This window comes from Carassius carassius, chromosome 17 (assembly GCF_963082965.1).
Source record: "Carassius carassius chromosome 17, fCarCar2.1, whole genome shotgun sequence".
In the NCBI taxonomy this organism is placed as follows: Eukaryota; Metazoa; Chordata; class Actinopteri; order Cypriniformes; family Cyprinidae; genus Carassius; species Carassius carassius.
Genome location: NC_081771.1, coordinates 31,103,519 through 31,115,233, shown reverse-complemented (window position 1 = coordinate 31,115,233; position 11,715 = coordinate 31,103,519). Strand labels below are relative to the sequence as shown.

Genomic DNA, 11,715 nt, shown 5'->3' with positions numbered 1-11,715 from the left:
GATGCCGACCCGGGTGACAGATAGTCCAAGAGCGTCTGTTCGACCCGTGGCACCGCTCTATAACCCCGCTCTCCCAGCCCCATCACGTTGCCATAATATAGTGAATCAGGGACGAAGAGGGGGAATGAATATGGGTGATTCCACGATCTCGCGATTTCGTCGTGGAGATCGGGAAAGAATGGAAGGCTCCGACGTGGAGGTGGTTGCCTCGGCCGCAGAAAGCGTTCATCTAGCTTTCTTTTCTGTGGCTCAGTATGTTTCTCATTCGATTTTTAATCTATCAACTGCGCGAGTAACCACCTCCAAAAGCTCCTCATATTGGGGCGACAGGGGTGGCGAATCCCCAGCAACAGTCTCCACATCGACCTCCTCAGAGGAAGAGAGGTGAAGAGCTGATCCCTCACCCTGGGGGGAAGAAACCGACGAGCGTGCTTCCGAACCCAGGGTTTGGGCGCCGGATCTGGCAGATGAGGAAGGAGATAAGGACTGGCCCGTCTCCATTCCCTCTGACAGATCCACCTGCGAACCCCACAAGTGCAGCAGCCATTCTGCCTCGGCAGAAGCGGGACCAGCACCGCGGGGAACGCTGGTGAAGGCTCCCTCCTCGAAGAGAGCCCTCCGGGATCGAAGCGTCCGCATTGGCAATCGTTCACAATGCGGACAGTCGGCCCCTTCGAGAGCCGACTCAGCGTGCTTCGATCCCAGGCAAGCCACGCACAAACTGTGTGTATCCCCACCCATGATGTAGCGAGGGCAGGGAGGAACACACAATCTATAACGTGGCTTGGAATCGCCCCTCACATGTTTGGTCTTAGCTTTCACTTTTGCCATATTGAGCTGTTCTAGTGATCTTTTAATGCTTAAGAGACAGACAACAATAAATAGGACCAACAGGACAGACTTTTGACATGCACACACAGACTGCTTGCTGACAGACGCGAAGCTGAAGCCAGCTGCGTGGCGCGTGCTTTTATAGCTTCCTGGTCGCTACGTCACCCCGCCCGTGACGTCACGCCCTTCCGTTGGACAGATTGCACACGATATTCAGAGTCGGTCTCGTCAGGGACGTTCCCCCAAAGCGCTCGACGCAGCTTGAGTTCCTGAAAAGGAACTGGATTTTCAGCGTCATATGATCTTCAGAAATCATTCTAATATGCTGATTTGCTGCTCAAAAAACATTTCTGATTATTATCAGTATTGAAAACAGTTAATAATTTTACAGAAAGCAAGAAACTGTACATTTTCATGATTGTTTTTATAAATACTAAGTTCAAAAGAACAGCATTTATTTGAAATAGAAAAGTTTTACAAAGTATCCAATGTCTTTACTGTCACTTTTGTTTAATTTAACGCATCCTTGATGAATAAATTGATCAATTTCTTTCTTACTGACCCCAAAGATTTGAACTCTAGTTGATTTGTTATATAATTTTCAAGTACTAAAAGAATCATTAAAAGGTTAGTTCACCCAAAATGAAAATCCTGTCATCTTTTACTCACTCTCATGTCGTTCTAAACCTGTATGAATTTCTTTCTTTCTTCTGCTGACCACAGAAGAAGATATTATAAAGAATATGGGTAACCAAACAGTTAACTGTAACCATATTTTTTTTAGTCAGTGGCTACTGTCATCTGTCAACAGAAGAAAAAAACTCAAACAGGTTTGAAACGACCAATCCTAATTTTTCACACTGAGTAGTATGGATATTATGTGAGCCGGGATGCAGCATGTTTGTCTGTTTTCTCAAGGTAGTTGTTCATAAAGCAAATGAGAGGGCTGAATACATACCCAGCCTGTAGGAGGCGCTGCAGCAGGATTTACCCTGAGTATAGAGCGCTTAATTCTCCCGAGTGATCGCTGGTGGGGACAGAGATGCTCAGCATGGGACTCCGCCCCCTTCTTTTCAGAGTCTGCGAGGAGCTTTGGGATGGCGTTAAAAAAGAAGATTAGGTTTCCTCCCAAGAGCAAAGCTCCTTAAGGAGTATCGCTGTGCCTCTCAGTCTCTGGTCACTAACAGTGAGAGGAGGAGGGGAACCAGACTGCATTCATAACACGCACCCATGCAAAGGCCACCAGGGTCATCCCATACACTCAGGTCTGAAAGATAGACGTGATGTGATTATCGAGTCACCCCTTCATGTGGCTTTCATGTGGGGTGGAGAGATATTTTTAACACAGGCCACGTTCATGGCATTGATATATAATGTGCTTTTGCTCTTGCATATAGCTTTTGCTTATTTAATCCTAATTACTGTGTGATTGAGGACACCATTAGCATCCAAATCAGGAGGAGTCACGCTGAGGCGAGAGAACAGTGTGAAGACAATCTTTGTGACATAAGTGCAAGGTCAGAAATTAACAAGGTGTCTTGAAAATAAAGTTTCTTTTTTGGAATTGATGGTTCCGTGAAGAACATTTTTAACGTCCATGAAATGTTCATTCCACAAAAAGTTCTTTATAATAAAAAAAAAGATTTTTATCTATCTGTTGCATCTTGCATTTAATATATTACAATAATTGCTCAATTCTAGTTATGGGTTTAATACCTTTACTGGTTTTGTAATTAGCAAATACTGGATGTGAGATGTCAGCAGTGAGCATTGTTCAGTGTGTAGCTAATATAATAGTGTTTATTATATATATATATATATATATATATATATATATATATATATATATATATATATATATATATATATAGATAGATAGATAGATAGATAGATAGATAGATAGATGAGTTACAGTCATATTTAAAGAGGTTATGCAGAGGAAGAATGACAGATTTGACACTGAAAAAAAAATATATAGTGTTAATAGTTAATTGTAATTGTATTTTCTTGTAAAGTATTCTATAATAATCTTTAATACTTCAAAAAATATTCGTTACAGTATGATTACAGTATGATTTGACTTTATTGCTATTATACTGATCTGAATTTTTTTGCCAAAATATGTATATTGGGCATAAATGCAAATGTTCTTCTCAGAATACCCTGATGACTGGCATCATTTGCTAAAAATGTGCAGTAAAAAGCCAGTGCTGTGTTTCCAAAAAGCATCGTAAGAATAAGTTAATTGTAGCTCCATTGGGTTCAATGGGTCTATACAATGTGCTTACGATGCTTTTGGGAAACAGACAATGTAACGCAGCATCGTGTTCTCTGCTGTTATGTGGCTGCAAACATCAGTCCAGCATTTCATTCACACTTGAGAGAGAGAGCAATAGAGGCAAATAAATTCCTTGCACATTCCTTTAGCTGACTGAAAACACCGATGACAGTGCTGAATGAAAATGTGCAGCCAAAAAAATCTAATGACTTATTGAGCTTTGTAGCAGGGGCTGGATAACTTTATCTGGTCCATTCAAATTCATGACGGTTCCCAGGAGGCTGGATAACTGCTCACGTTTCAAGACTGTCAAGGCCTGCCAATGGCTATAATGGCTCCTAATTCCACATTAATGCAGTCTAAATGAAGTGTCAGAGGAAGATTGATCTGTGGAAGTCGCTGTCTGAGTACAGCAGTGCCTCGGGCCCAAAGCATCAGCTGACTGTCCAGCATCACTGAAGACCTGCTAAATGTGTGCGTTACACAGCAGACACACGGACGTCGTGAATATCAAAGTGATGGGGGTTGTTAGTTTGTTAACAAGAACATGGGATGCTTTGATTTGACAGTGATTCTCGCTTGGTGGGCAACAGCCCAAAATCCATTCTGTTACCCTGGACAACAGGGAAAAGCAATGTAAAAAAAATAAATTAATAAAAACCAACAATTTAAAAATGACTGAATTTGGAATAGCATACCAGCATGCTGTCTATTCTGTTAAAAAAGCTGAATTAAAAAATGTTAAAAGAGAGCTTTAAAAACACAGAACAGACAAATATTTATTTGTTGGTTTATTAATTTTTTTATTTTCTTTTACATATATATATATATATATATATATATATATACATATATTTTTTTAGGCCTGGATTCACCATTGTAGAGAGTATATAGTTCCTATAAAAATATAGATCTCTTTATTTTCCAAAAGATTGTTATAAGGGTCCCCTGAGTTGTCATAAATTTATATAAATAAAATGTGAATCATTGGTTCTCATCTGGTGGGTAACAACCAAAAATGTACACATACATACATACATACATACATATAAAGTATGCTCATGTGCTATTTTATATTTTGTCTATGTTTCTCTTGCCTTTCAGTGTTGTCAATGATTTTGCATTGTTTGACCTACATACTTCTGCTCATACGTGAACTGAGGCTTTTTTTCAGTGAAACTATATCTTTTGCATCTGTTTTATCGCAGTATCATTGAATCCATTATTCTGTATTGTGTCACTTGCTACTTTACCATGTTCTCTTGCACAAACAGATATAACCTTTTAAAATCACTAATACCTCTTCAAAAATAATTGATCTTTCTATTCCTAATTTGTCAGCTCTTATTGATACTGCCATCATTCACAGGGCGGGAATATATACCGGTATGTATCATTTGTATTTGGTGGAAAGAGGTGTGTATTATGTGGACTTTGGATACAGTCTGTGAAAACAAATTCCCTCTTTCTGAGGACAATAAAGAATGAATCTGAATCTACACATCAGCTCATCTAAAATTTTTATTCCTATTCACTTATCTTATTCTTTAATGAATTTATAAATCTTATGATTATGACAAAGAATTCAGGGAACTTAAAATATTAATGGGTCTTAGTTGTGCTTAACAAAGCTTGGTAATTTTTTAAGTTATATTTTTCCCCAAAGACAGGAAACAAATGTATATAAAAAATGATGTTTTAAATTTAATTTAATTTAATTTAATTTAATTTAATTTAATTTAATTTAATTTAATTTAATTTAATTTAATTTAATTTAATTTAATTTAATTTAATTTAATTTAATTTAATTTAATTTAATTTAATTTAATTTAATTTAAATACAAAATATAATTATTATTATATGGTCACACTTTATTTTAAGGTCCAATTCTCTCTATTAACTAACAATTAACTATGATATTTGCCTCAAAAAATTCTCAATTTGCTGCTTATTAAAAGTTGGCAGTTGTTAAAGTTAGGTATGCTGTAGGATTAAGGAATCTAAAGTATGGTCATTCAAAATATTATCTTTTCATTTAATGTAATTTCTCCTCTCAGACAGTTACTGTTCCTTAATAAATATACAATCTGATATAAGTACATAAATGTCTGACCACTGTTATATAATAATACAGTGCACACATGTCTCTGTCTCTCTTATTTTAGACGACCCTCACTGGACTGAAGCTGTTTTGGGTCCATCACACATCCGGCCTGCGGTGGATGCTGGGAAAAGCGTGTGGATCCGCTCAGGAGCCCCTGACTAGTGCTGAAGCTGCAGCGGCTGCAGTTTGATTAAGCGTAAAGCAGGGTTTTAGGGACATGCAGGCAGGTTAATGAAACTCTGCAGGACAGCAGCTTCTCCTGGTTTACACCCTGCCTGAGAACCGCGGGTGACAGAACAAGGTTTAGTATCTGCAGTTAAATCCCTCACCTCAGCCTACCTGCTGACTGCTGGGCCACCAAACTCCCTGCGTCCTGTTCCAGCAGCACACTGCATCTCTCACACTACACTTCATATTAATATCAGTTCTAAATTACTAGATGTTTTACACTCTCCTTGTGTTATGCAAAGCTTTGATGCTGGGCTGTTCTCGGTGGATACCAGGATATTGGAAGGTTTTTAGTTTAACTCAATTTTTTAAAAAATTGTGTTTTCAAAACAACTTTTTAAAAAGTCCATGGTTCTACATTACGAATAAAAAAAATCTAGTATTTATCGTGCAGATAATGCATTCATCCATAACTGACGTCATGTACGGTATATATAATTAAGCAGAAACAATTTCATCATAGTATTACAACATATGGAAAATATTTGTGTATTAATACTATTTTACATATTAATCAGGAGTTTCTGTCATCCTCACAGTCCTCACTGGGGACTTTTAGTCTTCTATTAAAATTAAAATGATATTAAAAGTTATTTTAAAATAGCAAAAATGTATTAAAAAAATATAGCGTTTTTCTTTACAATTATAAAATTAAAAAATTCAAACATTAATGATGGGAATGGTCTAATGCATCTGTTCCAAAATGCATCCTGTTTACTTTAACTTTTTAATATAAAAGTGTTTTATTCTGAATTAAAGTGCATATTTATTAACAGTTTTTGTTTACAAAGTAAATGTAATATATAAATATATATATTAAATAACTGCCTTGAGACACATTCGTAGAACAGGCAAATAAACATTTTCTAATTACTATTTATTTATTTATTTATTTATTTATTTGTTAGTTAGTTGGTTGGTTAGCTAGCTAGCTAAATAAAGCATCAGATCTAAAATCATGTCTGCTGTTTATTTCAAAATATAAAAATATTTTAATTTGATATATAGTGCCTTTAATTTACATTTTTATTGACAATAAATTCAATTCTGTGAAATATGAAATAAAAAAACTTTCAGGATGAGCCTTGAAACACAGACATATAACAGGGAAATCATTTCTTTTTATTTGTTTGTTTGTTTTGCTAGCTAGTCAGATAGATAAATCCAAATTACAAGATTACAAACCAACAAAATCATGCATCCTGTTTTAATTAAGCCAGGATTCGAAAGGACCAGGTTTCACCATTGTATGGATGGCAGAGATCCTGTAAAACTATGGTAAAGACCTCATCTGCTCATAAATCAGCTGTCGAACAGAACAGAGGTATGTACTGTTTATGGCAATAGTCAGGGAATGTAGGTTAGTCTAAAAGCACCTGCCTTTCATTTCCACCCTATAAACTAGCTCCTTCCAGCCCAGTGGCTGACAGATGCAGAAGTAGGACATACCGTTGGGAGAGGAGCGCAGTTTTGATGGTTCCCTGCCTCCTCGGGTTTGGGCTGGGAGGGGTTCGTCTAATCTCCAGCGATCCACTTGGGTCTCAGATTTATAAATTCCCAGCAATCTTGGATTCTCAAATCCGTCTTGATTTTGTAGGTCTGAGGGTGCGGGGTGGCGTAGGGGTAGTGCTGGGGGGTTGCAAGTTGTTTGTGGTGTCCTTTAGAAAAAGAGCTTATGGGTTCAGTAGAAGAAACGTGGGGAGCTAATGTGAAGATTTAGGACTTTCTGTGAGGCTTGGCCTCCTTTAAGCTCTGTTTGCTTGAGCCGTTTGTGGGGTCCTGCTCGTACTAAACCCAGATTAATATTCCTTTATATCCAGCAGCCCAGAATCACACTTACACACTCACAGAGGAATCAGTCCCCCCTGCAAACGCACACACACACACACACACATATAGACATGCACACCTCCTCTTGGCCATAATCGCCTCCAGTTTCTAATCCATAGCTGCTCATCTTTCCTCCTATCTGTCTTAAGTAAGCACCTTTCTCACGGGTTATTTCCATATGGAGGGTGGGAGGAATGACACTGCCGTGTTTGCTGTGTTTCCCTCAATGTCCTTGACCACATACACCATTTTTATTGATGAAAATTTCAGTCACATTCAGCCTCATGATGTAACACGTTTAGAAAGACAACAAAGAAGGTTCATGTATTGTTTTGGTCTCTTGGTGTAAAGTTGTTTCTTTTCTAACATCAAGACATGCACCATTTGTATCCAACTACACAAGTTGGACAAACATTGGATGAGTAGTTATATAGTATATATATCTAATTGTATCTAATGGTTGAAACATCTGCTATTTTACATATTATACAAGTCAGAAAAAGTAATGAAAACGTATTTGAATGTTATGTACAAATCAAACATTAAGAGGTGGATCCTGGGATGCTCTTTAATAGTTTGCATGATGAGCACTTGTTTGCTACATGCTTTAGTGCATGTATTAAAAATAATAATAATAAAAAAGTATAATAAAAATGGTTTCATAGAACCATACGACTACACATAATTTACATAGACTAATGTATTTAATAGTTAATGTAGTCTCTCAATTAACAAATCTCAACTGGATAATATTAAAATTAATCATTCTAATATACTGAATTGCTGCTTAAGAAACATTTCTGATTATTATCAATGTTGAAATAGTTGTGCTGCTTAATATTTTTGTGGTAACACGATACATTTGATCAGGATTCTCTGATGAATAGAAAATGCAAAAGAGCAACATGTATTTGAAACAGAAGATTGTAGAACCCTTGTCAATTAAATGAATGCTTCCTTAATAAAATGTAATGTCTTTGAAAAAAATCCCAAAGCTCTTGAGCAGTGTAGTGTAACAAGTAGTCCACCAAACGCAGGTTATCAGAACCCATGTGCAGTTTATTCAACAACAGTGTGAAATCCAAAATCCAAACGAAGACTTAAAACAAACTTGACTTGAAACAGACTTGACTTGGCATGAACAGAAACACAACTCATCAACAGCAGGTTACACAGATAATAATCGACAAGAGAGTTCCAAATGCTTTTTTAAGACAGAAATGCCCTACTCCCTTCAAAGAACACACTTCAAAGGCTCTGCCCTTTGAAGGGAGTAGGGCATAGGGATGCACACTTCTGTTGGGACAGTCACATGGCGTCTGCGCCATCTCAAGTCAGACAAAGTTTCTAACAGCCATGCACTGCTTCAAGTCAGAATTTGATTGATCTGCACAGTGCTGTGTTAAGTCGAACACACCTACAGACAAGAGTAGCACATGACATGATCACATGAGGGGCAAGGCACATGAAACAAGGCAAAATATCAAAATAAAAGACCAGAAAACCTAAACAAGAAACAAAACCCATTACCCCACATTGCATGTAGTGTTTAATTGTCTACATTAGAAAACATAGTGTTTCACAGTTTCATGTCAGCTTTCCAGTTCCTTTTTTGTTGCTTTCCATTCTCGACGTGAGGCATGATACGGCCGCTGTCCGCAGCTCTCAGCCAGATAAACCCGAGTTGTGTTCCTAAAGCAGTTTACAGCTCCTTCAGTGCTTCTGATCTCCCGTCTGCTCAGCCTAAAAGCCTCTTCCCTTTCCCGCTTTGTCTTCCCTTTTGCTTTCTCACCTACTTTTCTCTTCTCCAGAGTTGTCACAGTGATAAAAAAGAAAACAAAGTGAGAAGAAAGAGGATGAGTTTTAGCATGCTGAAGAGCCTCTCTAAACCAATTACCTAAGTGTCTTTTATCCGCTATATGCTTTTGTGTCTTGATCAGCTTTGAATCTCTTGAAATCCCTCCCAAAGATAACAAACAAATGTATGAGGAGAGAATGAGGAAGAAAAGCTTTTTGGCATGGGGAAATAAACCGGCAATGGTTGGAGATTTCATCTGTAGGGAAAATGCATAAGATTATCCACAATTATCCATATTCTTTCTCTTGTAGGTGAAAAGTTTGTGAGAATATCATAGAGGAGACTGGGGCTAGATGTCAGGCTTTCAGAATACTTCTAAAGCCAGGTTTCTTTTTAAAAGTAAATTTTTGTGTATGTGGCAGATTAGTCAGATCCTCCCTGTAGTGACGTCATGTTATTGGTAGCCTATCTCCCCGCAGGGAGGTGTGTTTAAATGGCTGTTTGGTGCGGGCCGGAGGTGCGTCATCTGTTCTGTGCCTGCGCTCTTCCTGTTTACCGGCATTCAACAGAGGTCTGTGGTTAAAACACAGCCGTTTGGGCATTTTAACACCGCTTGTGTTATTTCTGTGGGGCTTTGCGTGCACTGGAGAGTCTATTGTAAACAACCGTTACGTGCGGTCTGGCTCGTTACACTGCCTAGTCCCAGCATTCCCGTGTGTTTACCGGTTGAGTGGGGATATCCAATATATGCTGTTTGGCATCTACTTCATTTCTATCCCGTGGATACTGACGTCAGCTCTGCTTTCTGGTGTGGCGAACGGCTGCGTTATTTGGTATGTGTGTTTATATTTCCGATTGCTGTTCATAAACTAGAACTAGTTTACTAATCGTCTTCTTATCTATTAAGGGCTAAGACTGGGCGTGCTGCATTTCCCTACTACATATAGAAGCACGCTGCTGTTTTGTTCCTGCTGGATTTGCTTTCGTTTCTTTTCTGTATATTTTTGCTGTGTGTTTTCATCATTTTGTTCTGGGTGATTTAGCGCGGCCCGATTTTGGAGTTGTTGGTTAAAACCTGCTCCTACTGTGACTGTATTTTGAAGATCTTTTCCTCGTACGTTGGGAAATAACGAGTTCGAGGGCCGCGCTCATTCAGATATTTATTTCTTCATTTGCCCTTTGTGGTGTTTCTCATTTTGGACTGGTTCAGAATGCTGAGATTTTCTCTTGGACATTGTTGTCTTTAAATTTATTTTTCCTTTTCCTTTTGTGTTATTATCTAGCTGTTTAAGCTAGAATTTATTTCTTTTCTTTATGTTGGAAGGGTTTCTTTTGCTCCCCTGCATTTAAGTTTTTATTGATTAATTTTTATTAATTTGATTTATTTTGGTTTGTATTACAATTACAGGAGCTGTGTGTCCGACGGCAGTGAGGCTTTCCTTCACCGTGTGCTGTGTTATGCTGTGTGAGCACCACTGATAAAATCACGGGTATTGGAGAGAGTGTGTGTGTGTGTGTGTGCACTTAGTGTGATTTTCCTCTTTTGCTCCCTCTCTTAGCCCATTTGATGCCAATAGGCCACAGCTCCGAAGTAATTGTGAATCCTTATTGTGGATTGTGATTGCCAGTTTAGTAATTGGCTGGGTGACTATTCCTGCATTTTAAACTTTTGTACTAATAAACAAACTCTATTTTGCTACCCACGTCTCTTGCTCACATTATTCAGTGGAATGCACCTGGGTTCCTTATAACATTTTAAGTGAACTGTGATTCCCTGGTATAGTCCCAGGGTGGCGTAGTCTATTGTATATCTCTTGAGGGTTGAATATCGCCAGCAAAAAGACCACTTGGCCACATGTAGACACAATGTACACTAGAAAAAAGCTACAAAAGCTGTTCGTGAGCAGTACCCTTTTAAAAGGTACACAATTTTACCATATTTGCCACTTAAGTGTGCACATAAGTAACTTAAAGTGTTTATATTATTATTTTAATGTTACTACCTTTTGAAAAGGCATGCCGTTTTTGGACCTTTTTTAGTGTGTACCTAAAATCTTAGCTTAAACCATTTAATCACTACTGCTCTGGAACAGAATACATTTTTTTACACTCTCACAAACACTGCCTTAAGTAAAAAGCAATAATTTATTAATTTTTGCAAATGCTGTTATCCAAAATCACTTACAATAGAGGAGCATAGAAAATTAATCAACAGTATTCACTGTATGTCATGGTTATTAAAAAGCTTCTTTGATTTTAATAGGAACCTTGATTTGAACCTTGAATGCTAAAAGGATATAGAACCATGCAGATTTTCTTTAAGAGTCTAATCTATTGATTTCATTGCAATAGTACTGGCCACATGGATGACAGGAGTTAATCTTGCTTGGTTGTGGATATCTTTATTGTGCAAAAGTAGAAAAGAAGATTCTCACTCACTGCAAGTAAGAGAACCCGGTATTTGAAAGTGACGTATAATGAATGCACCATAATCTCACAATGGTGGTCATTCTTATCAGATTCACTGCAAAGACTTTTCTAATAGTTTTGTTTCTCTGTAGCCTGAGGCACAAACAGCAGAACAATTGAGGTGATGGGTCAAGAGCAGCTTAATCCGAACATTCTTCATCCTGGAATATAATATC

General features: G+C 37.8%; 1 long non-coding RNA gene across 1 annotated transcript; it reads left to right on the top strand.

Annotated features, from left to right (window-relative positions):
- Positions 1-9,486: 9,486 nt before the first annotated feature.
- LOC132160626 (uncharacterized) lies at positions 9,487-10,569 on the top strand. The gene is made up of 2 exons (XR_009438057.1): positions 9,487-9,903; positions 10,479-10,569. It is a non-coding gene; the product is annotated as an uncharacterized LOC132160626 (long non-coding RNA).
- The last annotated feature ends 1,146 nt before the right edge of the window (positions 10,570-11,715 follow it).